The following is a 27,113-nucleotide window of genomic DNA, read 5'->3' as shown; positions in this document are numbered from 1 at the left end:
AAATTCCTAGTTCGCTTAAACTGATGCTCTGATACCAACTGTGACATCCCCAGTTTCACGGCCAGAAAATACTGATTTTGTTTATGCTTTATAAAAATCAGAGTACCTCTTTTAATAAATATGTTGCGGAATTTCTTCCCAGTAAAACGTGATAAATACGTTATCAAAGCATTTCCGAAGAAAAGTATTTTTATTCATTTTAAAACATTTGGGATGTCATCGTCAATACAGAAACATAAGCATAAACAGAACTTACATTTGTTATCGCTAGTGATTTATATCTCCTTAATCTCTTAGAGTAATGTGACTTCATATCAGCACCTGTGATATAAATAAACTGAGTGGATCAGGTTGGGAAATGTGGTGAGTACATAGGGTTTTCAACCCACAATAATATAATTATTATGTTTAATCGTCAATCATTTAACCCAATTACCCATCCCCATTATCTTCTTTACTCTTAAGGGTCTACCCTATGAATCAGCTACTCCTCGTTAATTCATTCCTAAGGATCATCCTAAGGAATCGGAACGAAATCCATCGTTGCCAGGGTTTCCTCAACAGACACTAAATCCATAGCTGCCAAGGCTATTTCGTTTATTGACAGTATCCACTCGCAATACATGTCAATGGGTTTTTAGAGTACATTGGTGAGCACATCGTTCACAACACCTACAAATTGCGAGCCTGCTAGTGTATCACTAGACTGTCTAGAATAGTCCGTGGTTGTCATCCATACTATGCTGAATGACGGGGCCATCATTTGGGAAAAAGGCTTCTCACATCGTCCACCTCTCACCCTCACCCCACGGTCTATTTCACCTCTTAACGCGTCATCCAACTCATACTCCATCTATTACATCTACCCATGTTTTACCCGAACATTGTCGTAGATATAAAATACATATACATTTTAAATCATTTAAAACATGTATAAAACTGTTCATCCAGCATAGATAGCAATTATACATATAATATTCACACATAGCACGTAGTTTATATAAAATACTTCTTATCTATGTGTAAGATGAAAGTAACTATGCACTCAATTGATTAGGTGGTGATTCCGAACTCAGACAGCGCTTCGTTATCTCAAAACAATTTTCCTCGACAAAACCTAGTATCAATACCACTAGGGTTTAGTTGTTAACGTTAACCGCAGCTAATTAATAGTCTAACTATTATTACTATTATATAAGCGTTAAATAACACTCAATATAACTCATAATAATAGCCCAAATAATTATTTTAAGGTCCTAATAATGTTACCATAATTAAATAAAAGCTATATTAAATATAGTATAGGCGTAGCTCACTTACAGCGGGTTTTTATTAAAAACCGGGCTTTGTTGGAGCAGCGTTTCCGAGCCGAAAGCTTTTCTTCTCGGAGCCGTCGGTAGCTCCGGGGCTTTCTTCTCGTGCTAGGGAGCTTCCCTAGACTTGGGAGGGGTTTAGGTAGGTTAGAGAGAAGTTAGAGAGAGAAAGAAAGGCTTATGGTGTGAAGAAATTATGAAGAGTTCATCTCTTACGCTTCCCGGTGTCGTGTCGGTTCCGTTGCGAAACTTTGACGGGTCATAACTTCTTTGTTATAACTCGGATTTCGGCGTTCTTTATTTCTACAAAATCCTTGAGACATATTCTACAACTTGGTTAAGATTATTTATTCTATGTAATCTTTTGTCGAAAATTCGTTTTCGACCCCTATTATCTCTAAATACACTAGCCCGGATCTACGGGCGTTACAATTATCTCCCCCCTTAGGATGATTACATCCCGGAATCATCAAAGAAACAGGGCTCACATGATGACTCCATACGTTATCTCTTCATCCAAAGTAATAACCGTAACTTTGATGTTTCTTTAAACAAGTATCTAACTCTAAGATTTCCTGACTACAGACGGTGCTTGATCTTGGAGTCGCTCCCTATCTCACGTTGGACTCCTAATTATGACCTTCAAGTCACAATATCGATCCTTACTGGAGACTGCTTCTTCGTATTAACAATCTTAGGATTACTACCATGGACCGATGTGTCGTATTGTAATGACCTAACATCGTATGTTGCAACGTTTAGACTCAGGTCTTTTAGAGTCAAATTTCCAGAACAGACTATACCTCCCTTCATGTTCTAATGTGATATAATCACATCATAAAAGGTAGTATTCCTAGCTACGTACAAGCAACTATCGCGATACCTCTACTGATTGCTTTGATTTTCTTTCCCTTCTGGCTTCGATCTTAAGTTAGATGCTACATCGGACTTGGTTCTCTGAACCATCTAACATACTCGTCTTAGTTGAACTCAATTTCATATGACCACTAGGGTCAGAATACAACAATCTTCTTAGTCATTACTGAAACGATGGTAACGACATGCTTGAATAACAAACTCAATTATTGGCTTCTTAGTAACCTTGTGACTTTCCCTGATCCAAGTGTTAGTCCAGCGCTTCCGGTAGTATATGCATCTACTACCTTTCACACCTACTCATACTCGTCCCAAGTATTGTCTCGTAGTTTTCCAAGTCACCATGCAAGAAGATCACATAACAGTTTAACACACGAGATAACAAAAGGAAGGCTTTATATTATTTCTTGAAATGATTACATAGGTGTTCAAGTTCATCCTAGATCGTGCCTCTATTAGGCTACCCCTACCATACTATGGTCACTTCATAGCTTGATCTCCGGATATCAATCCTCACTTTTGATTACCTTGTCATCTGCTTTGTCAAGGATGCTTCTTGGCTTTGGAGGTGCATTCGCTCTTGCTGCTTCATGCTTCTTCGGGCAGTGCCTACGTAAATGTCCTTCTTTGTTACATCCGTAGTACACCCTCCTGTTGGACATGCACTTGTCGGTGTAATGCCCTGTCCTTCCACATTTGTAGCAAGTCACCTCTTCATCGCATCTCTCATAGTGCTTCAGCGGTACATTTGGTGTTGTCGCTCTCAGCGGACAATCTTGCTTGAAGTGTCCCTCTCCACTACACTTAAGGCAAACTTCCTCCTTGGTTGAGCATTTATGGGCATAATGACCAATCTTCCTGTATTTGAAGTAGGCCACTTCCTTAGGGCATCTCCTGTTACACCATTTTGCTTCACCTCTTCCTTCTCCAGACTGTGAGAATAAGCATTTCTTGTTGGACCTTAAAGATCCCTCAAATTTCCTCTTCTTGCTAATCTTAACCTTGATGGCTGCCTCAAGAGTAGGTGCCTAGCGTATTGGCACCGTAAGTTTGTCCTTACTTTTTTGAAGTAAGCGCCTTGTTTCTCCCATATGTTGATCCAACATCGTCTGCACCATTGCCTGTACTTCTGCCATCATGATTGGCTCAGGTGCAACTGCTAATTCTGGTGCATGCTCAATCACTAGTGGCTTAGGCTGCGTGTTACTATCTCCGAATCCACTTTGAGTGTTCATCATGATGATCTATACATCGAATTTAGATGTCCGGTGTAGAGTGACGAGAATTTAGATAGAGAATATTTTATTTATGATCGACGTATAATTCTGCCTATCACATCGGAAAGTTATATGCCAGTTCTAATATCATAATTAAACGTTTAGAAACTCGAACACATAAAGTTTCAGATCCGGTCGGCAACAGACCATAGATCCGATCGAACTATAGCATAACAAATCATTTAGCACGTAAAAGCAATTTAGGCATCGTTCCTAAAATAAGCTAGTGCTTGTGTCTATTCAGGTGTATTACCTAAATCTATTAGACACACTCCTCACAATCATTGCTTAACATTCTAAGTTTAAATCTAGAAATCCTACAAATTCCTAGTTCGCTTCAACTAATGCTCTGGTACCAACTGTGACATCCCCATTTTCACGGCCAGAAAATACTGATTTTGTTTATGCTTTATAAAAATCAGAGTACCTCTTTTAATAAAAATGTTGCGGAATTTGTTCCCAGTAAAACATGATAAATACGTTATCAAAGCATTTCCGAAGAAAAGTATTTTTATTCATTTTAAAACATTTGGGATGTCATCGTCAATACAGAAACATAAGCATAAACAGAACTTACATTCGTTAATGCTAGTGATTTATATCTCCTTAATCTCTTAGAGTAATATGACTTCATATCAACATTTGTGATATAAATAAACTGAGTGGATCAGGTTGGGAAACGTGGTGAGTACATAGGGTTTTCAACCCACAATAATATAATTATTATGTTTAATCGTCAATCATTTAACCCAATTACCCATCCCCATTATCTTCATTACTCTTAAGGGTCTACCCTATGAATCAGCTACTCCTCGTTAATTCATTCCTAAGGATCATCCTAAGGAATCAGCACGAAATCCATCGTTGCCAGGGTTTACTCAACAGGCACTAAATCCATAGCTGCCAAGGCTATTTCGTTTATCGACAGTATCCACTCGCAATACATGTCAATGGGTTTTTAGAGTACACCGGTGAACACATCGTTCACAACACCTATAAATTGCGAGCCAGCTAGTGTTCTACTAGACTGTCTAGAATAGTCCGTGGTTGTCATCCATACTTTGCTGAATGACACGGCCATCATTTGGGAAAAAGGCTTCTCACATCGTCCACCTCTCACCCTCACCCCACGGTCTATTTCACCTCTCAACGCATCATCCAACTCATACTCCATCTATTACATCTACCCATGTTTTACCCCCAACATTATCGTAGATATAAAATACATATACAGTTTAAATCATTTAAAACATGTATAAAATCATTCATCCAACATAGATAGCAATTATACATATAATATTCACACATAGCACGTAGTTTATATAAAATACTTCTTATCTATGTGTAAGATGAAAGTAACTATGCACTCAATTGATTAGGTGGTGATTCCGAACTCAGACAGCGCTTCGTTATCTCAAAACAATTTTCCTCGACAAAACTTAGTATCAATACCACTAGGGTTTAGTTTTTAACGTTAACCGCGACTAATTAATAGTCTAACTATTATTACTATTATATAAGAGTTAAATAACACTCAATATGACTCATAATAATAGCCCAAATAATTATTTTAAGGTCCTAATAATGTTACTATAATTAAATAAAAGCTATATTAAATATAGTATAGGTGTAGCTCACTTACAGCGAGTTTTTATTAAAAACCGGGCTTCGTTGGAGCAGCGTTTCCGAACTGAAAGCTTTTCTTCTCGGAGCCTTCGGGCTCCGGGGCTTTCTTCTCGTGCTAGGGAGCTTCCCTAGACTTGGGAGGGGTTTAGGGAGGTTAGAGAGAGAAAGAAAGGCTTATGGTGTGAAGAAATTATGAAGAGTTCATCTCTTATTTATAGGAATTTTATAGTAAAGTAGTCTCCAAGCTTCGTACGTATCTTCCGCGTACGAGCTCCGTTTTCTACGTTCTTTATATCCACGCATTGGTATTTACGAGTACTACATCTTTCATTTAGACCTCGTCGGCTAATTCTCCTTCTATCTCAGATTTACAAAAAATGTATCGTATTTATCGCGCACGAAGAGTAGCGACTAAGCTTCGTTCATATCTTCCGCATACGAGCTCTATTTCCGACGTTGTTTATATCCATGCGTTGGTATTTACGAGTATTACAACTTTCATTTAAACCTCGTTGGCTAATTCTCATTCTATCTCGGATTTACAAAACTATATCGAATTCGCCGCGTTCGAAAAGTAGAGACTAAGCTTCGTCCATAACTTTCGCATACGAGCTCCGTTTTTGACGTTATTTATATCCACGCGTAGGTAAAAATAAAATGTACAACTTTCCTTTTTACTCCGTCGGCTAATTTTTGACCGATCTTAAATTTAACAGTAGGAGGTGATTACACTGTTAAATGTCCGCGTAAAATTCATAACTTTTACATACGGACTCCGTTTTCGTCCGTCTTTTTGTCGTTGAGTTCCTATTAATGAGATATTAAACTCTCATTTAGGTCGCATAAGCCAAAATCCGCTCGAACTAAAATTCGAGTTTCGGGTCATGCACCGCTATGCCAAATCTTAGAAAAATCATAGCTTCCTCATACGAAGTCAGATTTGGGCGTTCTTTTTATGGACACTCTCGGTTTAACATTTTCTATGTCTTTTGTTTAGATCGCTAAGGTTAAAAGTCGCTCTATCGTAAATTCACTATTTACGCTTCCCCGTGCCGTGCAAGTTCCGTTGCGAAACCTCGACGGGTCATAGCTTCTTCATTATAACTCGGATTTCGGCATTCTTTATTTCTACGGAACCCTTGAGACATATTCTACAACTTGGTTAAGATTATTTATTCTATGTAATCTTTTGTCGAAAATTCGTTTTCGACCCCTATTATCTCTAAATTGACTAGCCCGGATCTACTGGTGTTACACATGTCTTAAACACAAATTAGGTCAAAATAAAGGGAAAATGAGATCCAATCTCATGCATGGATCCCATAGCTCACTAATTTTCTAGATTTGAACAAAGGGTTACAAAAGAGTCTCAAGAACTCATAAAGTTGCCAACTTTATGAGATTCCATCACTCAAAACTTCATCAAATGCTAACAAAAGTGGACCAAACTCTAGATCTAACATGCTTGAGCTAAAAAGGTAGGAACTTGAGGACTTATAAGAGCCGTAATCAACTCAAGATAATGAGGGAGTGGCTTGCTAGCTGAGATGATGCACCAAAATGCATTCTCTTCTTATTCAAGGCTTAAAATCACGAAAAAGGAGATCAAAATCAACAATGGAGAATTAGGGTTTTCTTGAGGGTGAAGGGAAGGTGATAGAGGCCGAGGGTGAGGAAACCCTAGACCTCACTTCCCTTAAATAAGGCCATAAACCCTGAAATTAGGGTTTTACTCACAAGGGTTGTCACATCGTGACCAACATGTTGTCACGTAGTGACAATCAATGAGATATGCGTTCCTTCCTGGGCACTGTCACGTCGTGACATACATCTGCTCACGCCGTGACCAAGGTTTTCATCCTTTAAGATTTAATTGATACTTAAAAATAATAAGCACCCGGAACTGGATGTTACAAAATTTTAAGTATTTTTATGTATTTAAGTACTTGTTATGTATTTATATGAATTTTTAAGTATATTGATGACAAAGTGACAACTTTATGCAAAAAAAAATTATTTAGTGGTACCAAAATCATAAAAAATATGAAATAGAACAAAGTTGTGTTTTGAGATTTACTAATTATGATTAAAGATTAGAAACCAAAAGTTATTTAACAAAGTAAAATTAATAAATGATATTCGTAAAGTTTGTTTATGTACAAACTGAAGTTAAGAAAAAAAAGGGAAAAATTTATCTGCAGAAATGACATTGATTGTTTATGATTGTCTTTGAAAAATATTGTTTTGAAGTGTTTTAGTGTTTTTTTTTTCATTTACAAAGTCTAATAATTACATTACAATAAAACTTGGACTAAAAATACATAAATACGTAAAAATATACTAAAATACGTAAAAATATATAAAAAAAATAGTTAAAAATACATATAAATACGTAAAAATATGTTTATATATTTAAAATACATAAAAATATGTAACAAACTTAAAATTTTACATAAATACATGAAAAATATACCGAAGTACATAAAAATACATAAAAATTCATAAATACATAAAAAAAATATATTTATATATTTAAAATACATAAACAGAGTAAAAAAACTATATAAAAAAACTTATAAAACTTATAAAATAGATAAATATGTAAAAATGCTTAAAAACACTTAAAAAAATAAATAAAAATATCTTTTACAATATATACAAATTTTTAGAAAATCTACTATTATTTAAAAAAAATTAATGATTTAATCTCATGACATGCTGAACATGTCAAAAAAAACAAAAATGAAGAAATTTACTGATTTCTTAGACTTTTCTATCTAAAAAAAATTTGGATCTTAATCGTTAAATTTTATTAAATAGTAAGACTTTTATGCATATTTTTCTTTAATTTTTCTTAAAACCTCACAAATATATTAATTATCACGTCTTTTTAAAAGGAAAAATAAGATAGATAGAGTGAAGGTATAACTCATATAGATTTTTAAAAATATTAAATTTGAAAAACCAAAAGGAAGTTATAACTCACATAGATTTTAAAAAATATTAAATTTGAAAAACCAAAATAGGAAGTTGTTATCTTTCTACCCTAATATAGGGTAGTATCTCTTTCTGTACTTATATTAATAATTTAGTAGTCAAAGTTAGAAAAACAAGGTTGTAGCAAGTGATGGTCAAAACCTAGTTCTATATTTACTTTGGATCTTGTCGAATCTTGGTCTTCTAGACATAAAGATATATATTTTTCATTCATTTTCATTTTCTTTTTAATTAAAGTTAAATCTTCCAAAATACTATAAATTTTATATAATGTTGTTGAAATGGTTTTAAACTTCAAACTGAATCGAAGAGTATATAATAGTAAGCTTATCTGTAGTTTAATGAAGATAAGCTATAGTTTGGAACTTCGATGATTCGTTGTACCAAAAACGCATATATGTATTATTTTTGTTTCTCATTGAAAAGTTCTAAATTTAAAATTGAAACAAATTATATGCATGTCGTTTTGTAGTTTGCTGATCCAAAAAATGCATATATGTATTATTTTTGTTTCTCATTGAAAAGTTCTATATTTAAAATTGAAACAAATTATATGCTAGTCGTTTTGTAGTTTGCTGATCTATTTTGAAGTTGGAAAAATAACTTATGAAAATAACAAATCTTTTATTTTGTTTATATTTGATTATTTTTTATTGAATTTATTTTTTGTATTAAAAAATATCATTACGAACGATTATTACAGAACTTAAGAATATTTTAAAACACCAAAAATAAATTCATTAGTCAATTATACATAAAAAAGAAAAGTAATTGAATATGAACAAAATTAAAATTTTGTTGACTCATAATTCATTATCCCTTCTTAATCTTTCATTTTAATTTTATTAAATTTATAAAATATTCATTTTTTATAAAATTTTATTTTATAAATCAATTTTTAAATCTCTCTTATTTTGATAAAAAAAAATAATTAAGCATTAAAATATAACTTACCAACCACCGTAATTTTAATACGTATAAATTATTTTCATAATTATTCAAACATTATATTCACTTGAAATTTCAATAGCTTTTTAACTTTTCACAAACGAGAATGTTAAATTGATAGAAATATAAAACATTTGCACAAATGTTTGAATGATATACAAAAGTCTTTATAAAAATAGATATTTTTATATGCTTAACACAAAATAAATTTATTTATAAATAAGATAAAAGAAAATGACAAAATATAAACAAAATTATTCTTTTTTTACCCAATAAGGTAATATATATCTTTTTTTACCTAATAAATTAATATATCTTAGTTATCATCGTATAACAGATGAGAAGACAAACGAACGACAAGTTGACATATAAGTTATTTTTCTTTTGAAATTTAACTAGATAAATATTAACAAATTTCCAATAAAGTGATTAATATATAACATGGATTATTTTACAAAACAAATAAACAAAGTTATTTATTTTATCAATTTAAGGAATCAGTTACTATATATAAAGAGAGTCATTTACTTATTTGTGTGTATGTGTGTTTGTGTGAAGTGAAACCCTATGTGGAAGTAGTCGGGAGGGCGTAGGTTATGAGCTGTTATCTCCAGCTGCTGCTCACATGATTCACTATTAAAAGTGTCTTTATTTTACTGTTTCACCTTCTGGGTGTTCACACTCTTCTCTTCTACCTCTCCTGGTTACAATCTTGTATAACCTAAACCTAAAACAATCCCCCACCCCACTATAAATTCAAGTTATCAGGGTTCACGTTGGGTATGATACTATACGCTATCCATTTCTTTCACCTCCATGCTCTTGGTTTCTTGTTAATCAATTCTGATTCTTTGAGCCCTTCAAAACACTAGCCACATGTAGAAGAAAGCTTTATATATCGTGATACTATACGCTATCCATTTCTTTCACCTCCATGCTCTTGGTTTCTTGTTAATCAATTCTGATTCTTTGAGCCCTTCAAAACACTAGCCACATGTAGAAGAAAGCTTTATATATCGTGATGTCGATGGGATTTATGGAAACAGTGAAGCTGCCAGCATGATCTAATTAAGGTTTTTTATGATATGCCATAGCTAGGTCATGCGGACAGCTTCACTTATTCCTTGGTTCCAAGTGCCTCAAATCGACAAACACCAATGAACAAGACCATCGATTCCTCTTTCGCTTCTTTGTATATATAGTTCGTATGAGTAAACTTCATATATTTTATTTTTTCTTTATATATTTTTGAAAATTGTTTCTTGTTTAATTCACCGGATTATACCCAGAAGTAGGACTCGAACTTGGAATCTTTGAGGATATTAGAAATATTCCTAACCACTTGAAAAAGCTCGATTTCCATTTTGGGCGTTGATATGGTCTCCTTGCTTATCTCAAAACATTATATGAATGCTTGTTTAAAATTTTTTTGAATCTATAATTACTCATGTCTTTACTTCTTTTATTTGATTATAAACATTCAGCACAATCTACGTAGTTATTTAATGCATTTTAGTTGTTGAATCGTTTAACATAAGTCTTAGAATGTTATTTAGAACTTTAGATGCTCGTTACGCTAATTTAATTTATGGAATAGTTGTTGATATATTTTTTATAGCTGACCGGTGTTATATATGTAATTTTGTTGCAAATTATTCACTATTATTGTTAATAATAAATCATATACACGTATTGTCAAGAGAATCAATCACACACAACATTTTCTATATTCTCCACATGAACAGGAGGAAGTGATCTTATTCGTGAGTATCTATAAGTCTATAACATAGACTAGATTTTTAAAAATATTAAATTTGAAAAACCAAAAGGAAGTTATAACTCATATAGATTTTAAAAAATATTAAATTTGAAAAACCAAAATAGAAAGCTGTTATCTTTCTACCCTAATATAGGGTAGTATCTCTTTCTGTACTTATAATAATAATTTAGTAGTTAAAGTTAGAAAAACCAAGGTTGTAGCAAGTGATGGTCAAAACCTACTTCTATATTTACTTTGGATCTTGTCGAATCTTGGTCTTTTAGACATTAAGATATATATTTTTCATTCATTTTCATTTTCTTTTTAATTAAAGTTAAATCTTACAAAATACTATCAATTTTATATAATGTTGTTGAAATGGTTTTACACTTCAAACTGAATCGAAGAATATATAATAGTAAACTTATCTGTAGTTTAATGAAGATAAGCTATAGTTTGGAACTTCGATGATTCGTTGTACCAAAAACGCATATATGTATTCATTGAAAAGTTCTAAATTTAAAATTGAAACAAATTATATGCATGTCGTTTCGTAGTTTGCTGATCCAAAAAATGCATATATGTATTATTTTTGTTTCTCATTGAAAAGTTCTATATTTAAAATTGAAACAAATTATATGCTAGTCGTTTTGTAGTTTGCTGATCTATTTTGAAAATGGAAAAATAATTTATGAAGATAACAAATCTTTTATGTTGTTTATATTTGATTATTTTTTATTGAATTTATTTTTTGTATTAAAAAATATCATTACGAACGATTATTACAGAACTTAAGAATATTTTGAAACACCAAAAATAAATTCATTAGTCAATTATACATAAAAAAAAAGTAATTGAATATGAACAAAATTAAAATTTTGTTGACTCATAAATCATTATCCCTCGGTAGTGACCGAAATCAGTCTTCAGTCCAGGAAAGGTTCTCGGTCAAGAAAGAATTTCGGTCTAGTGGTTTTCGGTCAGCTTGAAGATTTGAAGATTGTTTTTGGTGTTCTTGGTGAAAATTATAAAGATTTGAAGGATTTTTCTTGAAGATATAAAGATTCTTGTATGATACTTGTGAGCAAAATGAGTGTGTTTTCGGTTGGAAAAGTGAGAAAATGACTATGTCATCGAGTGAAAACATATATATTGAGGGGGTTTTCGGTCGGAAGGGAGTTTTTGGTCCGAGGGTTTTCGGCCGAGAAGGGGTTTTCGGTGCGAAGGTTCTCGGTTCCAAGGAAAAGTTTCATTTTTACGTGCATTTTATTCCAAACCTTATAACACTTATATAAAAGCATCATTTATATAATTTAAATCGTATTCTAACCCTTACGAACTTAACGAAATAGATAAAACTCGAAATTTTATTTAAAGGGTTTGATTTTTATTGACTTGAAAAATAACGGGTTGTCACATTATCCCCCCCCCCCCCCCCCCCCCCTTAGAGGGAATTTCGTCCAGAAATTCTTTTTATATAGATAGTACATCATGTACTAGGGAAAAGATGTGGGTATTTTTGTTTCATTTGATCTTCTCGCTCCCAAGTGAATTCAGGTCATCGCTTGACATTCCAGCGAACCTTCACTACTGGTATGCGACTTTGTTTCGTTCGTTTGACTTCCCTATCCATAATTTCTACTGGTTCTTCCACAAAGTTAAGAATCTCATTTATCTCCATCTCTTCGAGTAGAATCACAAGAGTTTCGTCGGATAGACACTTCTTTAGATTTCACACGTGGAAGACAGGGTGTACGTTGTTAAGTTCTTGTGGTAGGCGGAGTTCGTAAGCAACCGGGCCGATTATAGTGAGGATCTCAAACGGCCCTATGTACCTTGGATTTAGTTTTCCATGTTTTCCAAAGTGTATCATGCCATTACAAGGTGATACCTTCAACAGAACATGGTCACCTACCTAGAATTCCAAGGGTTTTCGTCTCTTGTCTGCGTAGCTCTTTTGTCTGTCTCTAGAGGCTTTCAGTCGTTCTCGGATTTGGACGATCTTTTCTGTGGTTTCTCGAATGATTTACGGGCCAGTGAGAGTGTTGTCACGAACTTGGCCTCTAGCTAGTTATGTGTCGCCTACTTCAGCCCAACACAGAAGGGATCTGCACTTGCGGCCATAGAGGGCTTCGAACGGAGCAACCTTGATGCTAGAGTGGTAGTTATTGTTGTATGAAAACTCGACAAGTGGTAAATGGGTATCCCATGCTTTACCGAAGTCGATCACACATGCTTTCATCATGTCTTCTAGGGTTTAAATAGTTCTCTCACTTTGCCCGTCGGTTTGTGGATGGTAGGTTGTATTCATATCCATCCTAGTTCCCATAGATTTTTGTAGCGACTACCAAAATCTTTAGGTGAATCTACTGTCTCTATCAGAGATAATAAGATTGTCAGACCGTGCAGTCGTACAATCTCTTTGATATATGTTCCGATCAATTTCTCCATTTTGTCTATTTCCTTAATTGGTAGGAAGTGTGCGGACTTGGTTAATCTGTCTACGATTAACCAAATGGTGTCATTACCACCCGGGCTCTTGGGCAGCTTGGGTATGAAATCCATTGTAATATGCTCCCACTTCCACTCAGGTATCTCTGACTGTTGAAGTAAACCTGAAGGCTTTTGATATTCTACCTTGACTTTGGCATAACTTAGGCACTTGCCCACGCAGGTAGCAATCTTGGCCTTCATGTTTGGCTACCAATAGAGTTTCTTGAGATCCAGATACATCTTATCTAAACCTAGATGAACAGAATATCGAGTCTTGTAGGCTTCATTCATGACAACATCTCTATAGCCACCAAACTTCGGTGTCCAGATGAGATTCATGAAGTAACGAACCCCGTCATCCTTGATTTCTAAGTTCTTCTCCATCCCTCTTAAGGCTTCATCTGCCACATTTTTAGGCTTTAAGGCTTCCAGCTAAGACTCTTTGATTTATGTGGACATATGTGAATGGATTGTCATATTTAGTGCCTTCATTCTACGACCTAAGTACTGCTTTCGGCTAAGGGCATCTGCTACTACATTGGCTTTGCTAGGATGATAGCGAATTTTGCATTTGTAACCATTAAGTAGTTCTACCCATCATCGCTGTCTCATGTTAAGTTCTTTCTGATCAAAGATGTGTTGAAGGCTTTTGTGGTTGGCGAAGATAGTGCACATGGTACCATAAAGGTAATGCCTCCAGATTTTTAGTGCAATAACTAGTGCTCCCAACTCAAGATCATGAGTGGTGTAGTTGACTTCATGTAACTTCAGTTGTCTCGAGGCATAAGCAATTACCTTTCCTTGCGGCATAAGCTCACAACCTATTCCCTGATTCGATGCATCGTAGTATACTACGAAATCTTTTGTCCCTTATGGAAGACACAAGATAGGTGTGCTGCACAGGGCTTACTTCAATGTTAGAAGCGCAGTGTCTTGTTTCTCTCCCCAGCTAAAAGTTACACTGTAGCACCTGGTTCCTGGTACGTAAAATTTATCTAAGTATTTTGCATTTTAGCCTTGGACTCGACAAGTTGTAGGCCTGACTCTCCGAGTAGATTCGGGATATTGAGCACGTTTAAGTTGGCGACTCGACGAGTCCACATTCTGGACTCGGCGAGTCCCCGCTGTCTGATGAAACCCTAATTTCAAGGGTTTGCACCCTATTTAAACCAACCTTATGCACCCCAAGCTCGCCCCCTTCACCCTCAGAGCTCCCTATATCGTCCTAACCTCGTTCCTTGTGATATTGAAGTGCTTTGGTGTGATTTCTTGAATATTTTTAGAGAAAAAGGAGAGTAGATCAAGAGGAGAAGAAGGAGGCCAGACATCTTGGTGTTATTTCAGAGATTCGTTGAGGTATAACTCGGTTTCCTTCTGTTTTCATGCTAAGAGTCACTTTAGAGCTCCATTAAAGTCCTTCTTGAGCCATTTCCAAGCTTGCTTACAAATTAGGGTTGGTGATAAGTTAATTAACCTTTAGATATAGGCATGATTGAGCTCCAGGAGCTCGGATCTATTGCCTTTATGGAGCCATATTTCATGAAAGCCCTAGATCTACTCTTTTAGTGCATTTTGAGCCCTAAAACCTTCATTGGTGTTTATTTACATGTAAAGTTGGAAACTTTACGTGTTAACCAAGCCCTAAGAACCTAGATCTATGTACGACATGACCTGGATTCGAGCAAAATCGAGTATATAGTAGTTGCATGTGAAAGACTCGGCGAGTCGTTCATCGCACTCGGCGAGTCGAGTCGCGAGTCCCCGAGTTTTCCCCCCTTCGTGTTTGCTGAGTGGAGTCGTGAGTCATGGGGTGTGACTCAGTGAGTCGGAAGCCAGACTCACCCATGAAGGAATTCAGCGAGTCAATGCCCTGACTCGACGAGTCCAAGGAAATCTTCTTGCCTCAAGAACAGACTCAGCGAGTTGTTTATACAGCTCGGTGAGTCTCATCATAGAGTGTTCTTCGGATGAAGATGAACTCGACGAGTTGTTCATACAACTCGGCGAGTGGGATGAAGGACCATTGGACATCAGTTTATAAGGAAAACTTGTCGAGTCAATGCCTAACTCGACGAGTAGAGACGGGGCTATGGTCAATCGAATGGATAGGGACTCGACGAGTTGGCGAGCCAACTCGGCGATTCGGGTGTCACACCCCAAAACCGAGAACGGCGGAATACGTTCTAGGGTGGAGGACGTCATGTACAGTATCATAACAATTGCATAATAGTAAAAACAAGTGACAACAATTATTTCATTAATATAATGATTATAATTACAAATGTGTTCTGTACAGTTAATAGACACCAAAAGTATAAGCAAAAATAAAAGATGAATCTTGTATATGCTCCATCTTCTCAAAAGCTGCACCAGTACCTGTCTATCTTTGACCAGAGGATACAAGTTATTTTGTAAACGAGTATCAGCATAAAGCTGGTGAGTTCATAAGAATTTAGTGTCGTTGTTTGTATACAAGTAGTTATAATCATGTAATATAAAAGCTGTAATCAATGTTTAAGAATGGTAGAAAATCCATAGAAAATCCTATATTTTCCAGAATTGAGCAATTGTAAGTAGAATCCTTCGAGTGTGTAAAAGTATTTCCATTGAAACTTTCAGTTATAAAAATAATGTAGTAAACCTCCTTCAAGTAACGTAGATGAGAAAAAGTATTGCCGGTTGGCTATAATAGTGTTGCAATCTTCAATTAGTAATATATGTTTATTTACTTCATGAAGTTAGCTTAGACTTTAAGTCTTAGTGTTGTTAATTTGTATATGGATTTGATCTCTTATGTAACCAAACTGAGTAATCATGGAGGGTCTGATGACCTTCCCAGTCATACGTAGTGTAGCGAAGTAGTGCCACCCCTGGGCCTAGTCGGCTCGGACTATATTCAACAGTCGGGATGTAATAGTGTCCGTCCTGTATAGATCTATACATGTAGTGTTGCTTTCCTTCCGGGAAGCTCTGGTTACATGGTATTTGCGCAGTAGAGTGCCGTATAGAGGGATAGTGTGTTATGTTCTGGATTAGTGTATTCTCTTGTATTATAGTATAGTAACTTTTAGTATAGTGTATAGAGTGTTATCTTTAACGTGCATTACTTGTAGTAGTAATAGTATTTATAGTGGGTATCATAGTAATAAAGGTAACGAGAAGTAGTCTTAACTATACCTATTATAGTTATATAGTGTGTGGAATTGTAAGCCTTTGATTCACAAAGGTATTGTATAAAATGAAGACTTTCATATCAAACACAAATATATATGATATATAACTAAGACTTCAACAACAGTCGGACGGATAACAGTATACCCTAAGACCACAATCAAACAAGAACAGGAAATAAGGCGAGTTATCGGTCCTAAGTCCTTCAAGTCTTACTTATATATATATATATATATATATTGGTGTAGATATAGTTTAAAGAGAAAATTTATTTAAAGATGGTTTGAAAATAATTTGATGACAATTAACATAGAAAATGTGTTTGATGGTTATCTAAAACAGTTTTATTGACAAGTAGCTAAAAGTATAGAAAATCCTTTCTGGTTGCAAGTTATAAATCACATATGATTTGATACTAAAACTTGTTGCATTTAAATTGTATCCCCCCACCCCCTAAAACATGTAAAAAACATTTAAAAAGGTTAATTAAGGGGTATGTACTCACCTGTAGCGAGTAGATCGGGTGGAAATGACGGATAAATGCTAAGTGTCAGTTCTGGGCTTGAGAACACGCGAGGTTCCTATGTAATATGAATGGATATATAATTGTATCTAATTAGACTTTGAACCACTAATTAGATAAGACAATACACTCTGAGACGCGAAAATACTTCATTTTAAGTGCTGGGAGTGACTCGGGTAGCATCTAAGGGTGTGTATGACTTGTATATGGAGTTTTCTCTTCAAGAGTAAACTCCTTATGGAGTTTTTAGCCCAAATGACCAACTCCCTATGAGTTTACGGCCGTAAACTCATGGTGGGGTGTTCTAGGATGCTTAATGGTCTTAAAACTCTTGAGGGGCGATGCTAGACTTAGTTTTAAGGCATTGGAATGGAATTTGAATAACATAAGGACCATTTGAGGAGTTTACGGCCGTAAGCTATTATGTACCCATTCTCAATGTGTTTTGGTGGTCCTAGGTCAATTGCAAGAGTTTCTAGTGCAAGGTACAAGCCATGGAAGGAAGTTAGGGCATCAATTGACCACCTTATAGGAGTTTACGGCCCAAGAACCATTCCTTGGGGCGTTTATGGCCGTGAACTCCTTAGGGGGTGGTTTCTTGCATGTATAAGGTCCCTAACACATTGTTGGATGGTTCTAGGCTTTATTCCAAGGCATAAGAGATGCTTAAAGGGAATTTTAACATCTTTAAAGGGGTTTACGGACTATGAAATGGAGTTTATGGTCTAAGCATGTGCTTGGGCCGTAAACTCTTGTTTACCCCTCAAATGATAAGGTTTAGGTGTTCCAAGTCCGGTATTGTAATCCCCTAAGTCATACCTAAGCTCCAAATGTGGTTTGGAAGGGTTTTGAGGCTCAAAAACCCCATCTATGTGTGTTTGCGGCCCAAGGATGTTCCAAGGCCGTAAACACATGATTATGGTCCTTTTGGATGACTTTAACACGAAATTGCAAGCTAAGCATGATAATCTAAGAGTTAAGGTGGATATCATACCAAATTGGAGCTTGAAATGGGGTGATTTTTGGATCAAAAGCTTAGAATTGTAGAGAGAGTAGAGAGAGGGTGAAAAGCTTCAAAATGAAGTTACCTCAACTTTAAATATGGTTTAGGTTTGAGACGGTGGAATTCTACCCGATATTGACGTTTAACGAGGCTTAAAATTTTTACCCGATTAAATGGTCGTAATTAGAATCTTTTTCTAACTAAGTGGGAGAGTAATTTACGTGTTTTTATTTATTTCATTATGACATTAATATCATAAAATAAAATAAAATAAAATGCTTATTGATTTGTCCACCCCAATATTAACGGAATCTTCATAAAATAGAATATTCTATTACAGAAACAGGTTATAACGATGGAATAAATTTTTGGTTGTCATATCATTCCCCTGTTAGGGGAAATTTCGTCCAGAAATTTAGAATTCAGGCGGCTAAGTTATTACAGTACTACTAAGCAAAGAGGTGGGGATACTTGAGTTTCATTTGATCCTCGTGCTCCCAAGTGAACTCCAGTCCTCGCTTCGCGTTCCAGCAAACCTTCACAATTGGGATACGACTTTGTTTCGTTCGTTTGACCTCTCGGTCCATAATCTCGGCAGACTCTTCCATGAAGTTGAGCCCCTCATTGACCTCGATCTCGTCGAGTGGGATTACGAGAGTCTCGTCGGATAGGCATTCCTTCAGGTTTAAGACATGGAAGGTAGGATATATGTTACTGAGCTTGCGGGGTAGGTTGCGTTTGTAAGCTACGGGGCCGATTCTGGCGAGAATCTCGAAAGGCCCTATATAGCTTTGGTTCAGCTTTCCACGCTTTGCAAAGCGTATCGTGCCCTTCCAGGGTGAGACTTTCAAAAGGACTCGGTCTCCCACATGGAATTCCAAAGGTTTTCTTCGTTTGTCTGCGTAGCTTTTCTGTCGATCCCTAGCGGCTTTTAATCGTTCGCGAATCTGTACAATCTTCTCGGTCGTTTCTTGAATGATCTCCAGACCCGTGAGAGCACTGTCAGGAACTCGTCCTTTAGCTAACTGAGTGTCACCCACCTCAGCCCAGCACAGAAGGGATCTGCACCTCCGGTCATAAAGGGCTTCGAACGGGGCTGCCTTGATGCTCGTGTGATAACTGTTATTGTAAGAAAACTCTACAAGGGGTGAGTGGGTATCCCATGCCTTACCAAAGTCGATCACACAAGCCTGCAGCATGTCCTCCAGGGTTTAGATGGTTCTCTCACTTTGCCCGTGGATTGTGGATGGTAGACTGTACTCATGTCCAACCTCGTCCCTAAGGCGCTTTGTAGCGATTTCCAAAACCTTGAAGTGAACATACTATCTCTATCGGAGATTATAGATATATGGACACCATGCAGTCGTACGATTTCCTTAATGTATGTTCTTGTGAACCTACTATCTCCATCGTATCTGTCTCTTTGATGGGTAGGAAGTGCGCAGACTTGGTCAATCTGTCGACGATGACCCATATGGTATCCAGCCCACCCGTTGTCTTGGGTAGCTTGGTTATGAAATCCATAGTGATCCGCTCCCACTTCCACTCCAGTATCTCCGGTTGCTGTAGAAGACCTGATGGCTTCTAGTATTCGACCTTGACCTTGGCGCAACTAAGACATTTACTCATGAAGGTAGCAATCTCTGCTTTCATGTTAGGCCACCAGTATAACTTTTTGAGATCCAGATACATCTTATCTGAACCTGGGTGAACAGAATATCGAGTGTTGTGTGCTTCCTTCATGACCAAGTCTCTGAAACTACCGTGACGCGGCGTCCAGATTCAGTCCATGAGATATAAGGCTCTGTCACCCTTGACCTCCAAGTTCTTATCCATTCCACTTAAGGATTCTCCCGCCACATTCTCAGGCTTCAAAGCCTTGAGCTGAACTTCCTTAATTTGTGCAGATAGATGCGAATGGATAGTCATTGTTAACGACTTGACTCTTTGACCAGAATACTCTTTCCTACTTAGGGTGTCTGCTACTACGTTGGCTTTCCCTGGGTGATAACGAATCTCACAGTCATAATCGTTGAATAGCTTGACCCACCGTCGTTGTCTCATATTGAGTTCCTTCTGGTTGAATATGTGTTGTAGACTTTTGTGGTCGGTGTATATCGTGCTCTTTGTACCGTATAGGTAGTGTCTACAGATCTTTAGGGCGAATACAACCACTCCTAACTCGAGGTCGTGCGTGGTGTAGTTGACCTCGTGTGTCTTCAGCTGTCTTGAGGCATAGGCGATGACCTTTCCTCGTTGCATCAAGACACAACCGAGCCCCTGATTGGACGCATCGCAGTACACCACAAAATCTTTTGTTCCTTCGGGAAGGGATAATACCGGTGCGGTGCATAGGGCTCACTTCAGGGTTTGGAATGCCTTCTCCTGTTTCTCTCTCCAATCAAATGTCACACCTTTCTGAGTTAATGTGGTGAGAGGTTTCGCGATCCGAGAGAAGTTCTGGATGAATCTGCGGTAGTAGCCAGCGAGGCCTAGAAATTGACGAATTTCCGTAGGCGTCTTCGGTGCTGACCAGTTCTCTATAACTTTAATCTTGGATGGGTCCACGTGGATTCCTTCCTCACTAACCACGTGTCCTAAGAATTTGACTCTTCGGATCCAAAATTCGCACTTAGAGAACTTTGCGTATAACTTCTCCGATCGTAGGGTTTCTAGGACTTGCCGTAAGTGATCGATATGCTCCTCCTTGCTTCGAGAGTAGATGAGTATGTCATCAATAAATACGAAGACGAACTGATCTAAGTAAGGACGACACACCCTATTCATCAAGTCCATGAATACTGCGGGTGCGTTAGTCAGTCCGAAGGGCATCACTATGAACTCGTGAGTTTGTTGATCTCCCTATAATCGATGCACATACGGAACGACCCGTCCTTCTTCTTCACGAACAAGACCGGAGCTCCCCAGGGTGAGAAGCTTGGTCTTATAAAGCCCTTGTTGAGCAGTTCATTAAGTTGACCGGACAGTTCTTACATCTCAGCAGGCACTAGACGATAATGTCAAAATTAGCCAACGGAGTCTAAACGAGAGTTGTAGAGTATAATCTCACCTATGCGTGCATATAAAGAACGTCGAAAACGGATCTCGGATGCGAAAGTTATGAATTTCTGAAGTTCGGGCACGAATCCCGAATCTGTGTCAGAACTCACGACGTGAGTTTTGTAAAACTCACGACGTGAGCCCCTTGAATGACCCTTCTAGAGCCACTTGACATGTGATGCATGCCATGACGATTTGGGACGAAACTCATGACGTGAATTATGAAAAACTCACGACGTGAGTCCCAAAATTCACCCTATAAATAGGAATTGAGGGCAGCCGGCTTTGGTTGTTCATTTCTATCATTTCTCTTACTTCTACACCCTATTAAGCCCCTCTAAACTACCCCGAAGCCCCGGTAACACCTCCAACACATGACGCAAGTCCCGATGTCCCGAGTTTTCTGAGAAATCGACTTCTTTCCAATCGAAGTTCTGCTCGACTTTCGTCTCACCTTCTTCAATCGATCAAGTGAGTTCATACCCCAATAATCCACACTTTCAAAAGTTTTACAAAACTTCTTTTATGCTTTTATATTATAAATCGCATGCCTCTATATGTATAGTTATATAAGAAATGTTTAAAATACTTAGGAAATCTATCCACCCTGTTTCCTTTTCCTCGATTTGGATGTGGTCTGGTGGGATATCGGGTACTCTGCCGAAGGTCGTTTAAATATTAGTTATATATCATGTGTACATATATAGTCATAAATGTTCCATCAGTTAATTCAGTTCTGATACTCTTGGGTAGCAAGGGTGTATAAACCTACTTGGACACTCATCAATTACATTCTAGTAACCCATTATAGGAATAGTTTAGGGTATACAAAACATTATCCCTATTACAAGAAATTACACCAGAGTCAGTTCATTCATGAGTCTAGACTACATGCTATATGAAGGGATACTCTTACAGAGATTCCGCTTACATGAATACGGTTACATAGATACGTTTAGATGAGTACATTTCCGTAGCTAATATATGATGAGTTACTACTACATATTATATGTGTAGATACTGTTATATAGATCACCTTCTTATCTTTACCTTGTGATACAATCACATAATCGACGAGATGAATTGGACTTTATATCCTAGTACCAAAGGATACTTTGAGGGACTAACCATTCCTATAGCCACTGTTAGCTACAAAGGATAATGACACATCTACGGATGTCTACGGTTGATCTGTTTACGGCGAGTTTCCACGCCGTGTGTATCTTTACTTAAGGGACTAACTATTCCTAAACCCAACTGTTAGCAACAGAGGTAAATGCACATCTACGGATGTCTACGGTTGATTTGTTTACGGCGAGTTTCCACGCCGTGTGTATCTTTACTTAAGGGACTAACTATTCCTAAACCCAGCTGTTAGCAACAGAGGTAAATGCACATCTACGGATGTTTACGGTTGATCTGTTTACGGCGAGTTTCCACGCCGTGTGTATCTTTACTTAAGGGACTAACTATTCCTAAACCCAACTGTTAGCAACAGAGGTAAATGCACATCTACGGATGTCTACGGTTGATCTGTTTACGGCGAGTTTCCACGCCGTGTGTATCTTTACTTAAGGGACTAACTATTCCTAAACCCAGTTGTTAGCAACAGAGGTAAATGCACATCTACGGATGTCTACGATTGAACCATTTACGGCGAGTTTCCACGCCGTGTGTATCTTAGTACCAAAGGATACAACATAGTTTATTATATTATTACTTTTATAGTTTTATAATAATAGTTAAACAGGGAAAAACCGTCACATTTTCAAGTGATGCGTACTTCCAAAACAGTCAGGTCTTGGTTAAAGACTACTTTCAAAACATTCGGGTCTTGGTAGAAGACTACTTTTTATACTAGTAGGAAATATGGGATTTTCTAGGGTTTTCATACTTATACTAAATGTTTCATCAAACATTCACCAGTCTTTCATAACAACTTTGCAAAGCAATAACATTAAAATACTTATGAATTCACCAGCTTTATTGCTGATACTCGCTTTCAAAATAACTTGTATTCTCAGGTTACAAATAGACAGGTACTGATGCAAGGTTTAGAGAAGACGGAGCAGTCAAGACTCTTCTTTTAATTTGAGTATTCGTTATGTTGTTTTATACTATGAAAGAACACATTTGTAAGATGAATTATTCTATTAATGCAATGGATGATGTTGTTGCTTGTTTACTACTTTACATTGTTGTGATACATACATGACGTCCTCCGCCCCAGAACGTTTTCGCCGTTCTCGGTTTTGGGGTGTGACAGATTGGTTTCAGAGCGTTGTTTATAGTGAATTGAGTATATCAACCCATAAAAGATATACTAACTATAAATACAATGGGATTAAATACTCTGACTTAGAGTTTATACTTCTAAATAATAAAATATTTAAGTAAGTATACGTGCCTGCATTCATACTAAAATCGGTGTCACAATGACAAGAACAAAAGTATTACGATTATTAAATATCACAAGTAAGCTTCGGGATGTATAGTCAGTCTTGGGAGTGGCATAGCCTGATCAACTATGCTGGTCTGAGGAGTGATTAGCATATGCCCAAGAATGGTTGTGATGTAGCAACAATTCTACAAACTTACCAACATTACCACAATGAGAACATTATAACAGAACCTAAGTCTAAATAACCATAGGGGTGTTTTGTGTTACCATAATTACTTACTTAAGAACTAAAAAGGATCTTCATTACTAAGTTGATATTTGCTAAGTGGATACACTAAGGCTATATGTAACTAGGATGTTATAGACTTAGAATCGGTGAAGTTTTTGCTTTACCCTTATTCCTTGTGAATTTGGACTTAAGGTCACTTATTCGAAAGCCTATCCTGTGTTGATTACATATGACTGGTATGCACTTAGAAATAGCGATGTAACTAATGAAGATTTTCTAATAATTATCTAGATAGTTCGTCTAATAAATTTTTCCTTACCCCAATTCTCGTGTAGATAACATGACTGGACTCCATCCCCACGACAACCTGTACCTTCCGAACGAAGGCAATGTTGCATTGTTTGAAGAAGAACCTGAGAGTGATCATCCAATCCCTTTGAATGATCACCATGCTGAAAACCTTTCGGATGTTGATAACTCCGAACCCGAGGTTGAGAACCTACCCCCGGTAGCTCCATTTCTAAATCCTAACCCTCGTCCCGCTTTTCATGGCCCGACGCCTCCTTGGGTAGAATGCTTGGAAACATGGAGCGAAGAGCAAGATCAACATATGCCATTTAATAGAGACCGAAGCTTCTAGAACGTAAATGAAGGGAGCTCAGCAGACAGAGTTCTACCAATCCTAATCCGTAGAGTTGCCCAAAACAAAATTTAGGGCAGGACGACTCTCCAACATATCGAAGATGTTAATACCAATGCACGAATGCATACCATTCGCACCAATCTCCTTGATCACAAGTGAGAGATCTGAGGGAAACCATGGGACCCTGCTGCATGCACTAGCTGAAACCCGAGCCGAAGACATAGAGCTCCAAGTACGCTAGAGGGTGTACGAGAGATACCTGCTTGATATGGAACGTCAACTAACTGAACTAAGGGTTCACCATAGGGGTGACCGTCGCCAGTAGGAGATACCTTACTTTATTCTTTGTTTTAAAGAACCGTGTTCCTGTCTATGTTCTATGTAGTACTTTCTATGTGACTACCTTGTACTGTAAGTACTTTTATTTAAGTCTTTATGTTGTCAAAGACTTTTCTACTCTGATTATGATGTAAGACCTACAACAAGGTCAATTTCCCCAAACCTATTAAATCTTAAACATCGATGATATCGACAGTTGGCTAACTTCCGTGTCAATCTTTGTTCAAATGCTTTCATCATGCTTTCATTGGATTCTATATGAAACCCCATCTAGTCAAGTAATTGGACTATGGTAATTTAACTCCGGAATCATTTCCAAGTCTCTTTTAGTGGTTGGATCATGTTATTCACCAACCAACGATACCTTGGCTTGAACGGAAAACATCTTAAGACCAGTCTACAAACATACTTCTACTCTGTACTAGGACTGCATCATAGGGATGTAGGTCAAACCATCATGAACATACTTCCAATCCATACTAGGACTGCATCGTAGGGATGTAGGTCAAACTTTCAAGAACATATTCTTACTCTTTACATGAATGATCGAACTACGTCTAGGTTCAACCATACTCGCTCACAAATTCATTCTCTTTCCGTGTAATAGAATCATGTCGCCAAAGAAAAACGATCAACCCATCAACCAAACACCAACTCTTCAGATTTATGCAGCTACCTTTCAAGTTGCAGTCTCGGTTGCCGTGTCAGCTTTTCTGACCGACCTTAACGCTAACAACGCGAATGTTAGCGGGATTGTTAACAATAATTCCAATCCAAGTAACAATCAAGTACCTCAACGAGCAACAAACTACCACGAAACCCCGAATCCCAAGCCCAAGAATATCAAACGAAAGTTCTGGGCTAAGGCTAAAGGCAAATCACCCCAAGGGGCGAGCAAAAGACAACAACCGGTGGCAACCTTCGCAGCCACAACTTCTGTACCTCCTACTACCATCCCTTCTAGTATCCCAGTTATCCCTAACCCGGCTAGACAATATGTTGGCAATCTCCCAAAGTGCAACAAATGCAACTATCAGCATCATGGACCTTGTCGTAAAATGCAGTGCTTAAACTGCAATAAAATGGGACACACTGTCCATTACTGCAAGACTCGGATCCAACACATTACTTCAACCACCAATGTCGAAATCTCTCGAATATGCCATCTATGTGGTGTAATGGGACACTTCAAGAGGGACTGTCCAACAGAGAAGAACGACGACGAATCCGGAGGAGTTTGACCTCAGAATGGAAAGAGGAAACGAAGGACCCTACTATAGTATAGGTTCCCTTCAAATCGTCAGTATTATGTATGTTTTTAAAACATGTTTAAAACTAGTGCAATTCAAGTCTTATCTTTTGCGAGATCCCGTCAGTTAAGGGACCCTCGTGCTGCGTATACTTTCCTTTTGTAGTATACTTTGTTCGCAGCAGTATTCCTGTAGTTACTCTAAAGTACTGTAACTCTGTTAAAAGTTGCACCGTTGTGTTTTGTCTATAACGCCTTTATGTTCAAATATGATATCTTTTACTTCTAAGTAAGTCCGACATTATCATACAACTTGAGTCAATTCGATCCACACAATACCAGTTTCATGCGTACGTCTCCTTCTCCGTAAACATCTTTCTAGCGAAGATGTCATAATTAGTATGAATTGGTTGAGTCTACATCAAGCCGATATCAAGCACTTTGGGAAAGCAATTCATCTTAACCTCCCTATCAAAGAACCTCTTGTTACTTATGGAGACAAATCAAGTATGAACCTTCGCATCATTTTGTGTATTTAAGCTCAAAAGCACTTACGAAAGGAATATCACACATTCCTTGCACACATCGTCGATACGAGGCAAGAAGTGAAGGACATTCAGAACATCCCAAAAGTACGCGACTTTCCCAACACCTTTCCAAAAGAACTACCGGGATTACCACCACAACGTCAATTGGAGTTCAGAATCGACTTAGTTACAAGGGCTACCCCAGTAGCCAAATCACCTTATCGTCTAACTCCAACTAAGATACTGGAACTTCCCAGATAGCTTAACGAACTCCTCAGAAGACGATTCTTTAGGCCAAGTTTCTCACTTGGAGGAGCATCGGACTTGTCTGTAAACAAGAAAGAGCGTTCCAAACGCTAAAATAAGCCTAGGGCACCACACCGATATTATCCCTCTCAAAGGGGATAGAAGATTTCGTGGTGAAAGGTGATGCATCCAACCAAGGGCTTGATTGCATTCTTATACACGAGGAAAGGTCACTGCCTATACCTCAAGACATCTTAAGATGCAAGAAGTTAACTATATAACACATGATCTGTAGTCAAGAGCAGCGGTAATTGCTCTGAAGATCTGGAGACACTACTTGTAGGGTACAAGGTGTACTATTTTCACAGACCACAAACACATTCAACATACATTCGATCAAGAAGAGTTATCACACCAGTGAAGTCAAATGAAA

This window comes from Lactuca sativa, chromosome 5 (genome assembly GCF_002870075.4).
Source record: "Lactuca sativa cultivar Salinas chromosome 5, Lsat_Salinas_v11, whole genome shotgun sequence".
Classification (NCBI taxonomy): Eukaryota; Viridiplantae; Streptophyta; class Magnoliopsida; order Asterales; family Asteraceae; genus Lactuca; species Lactuca sativa.
Note: the sequence above shows the minus strand (reverse complement) of the source record.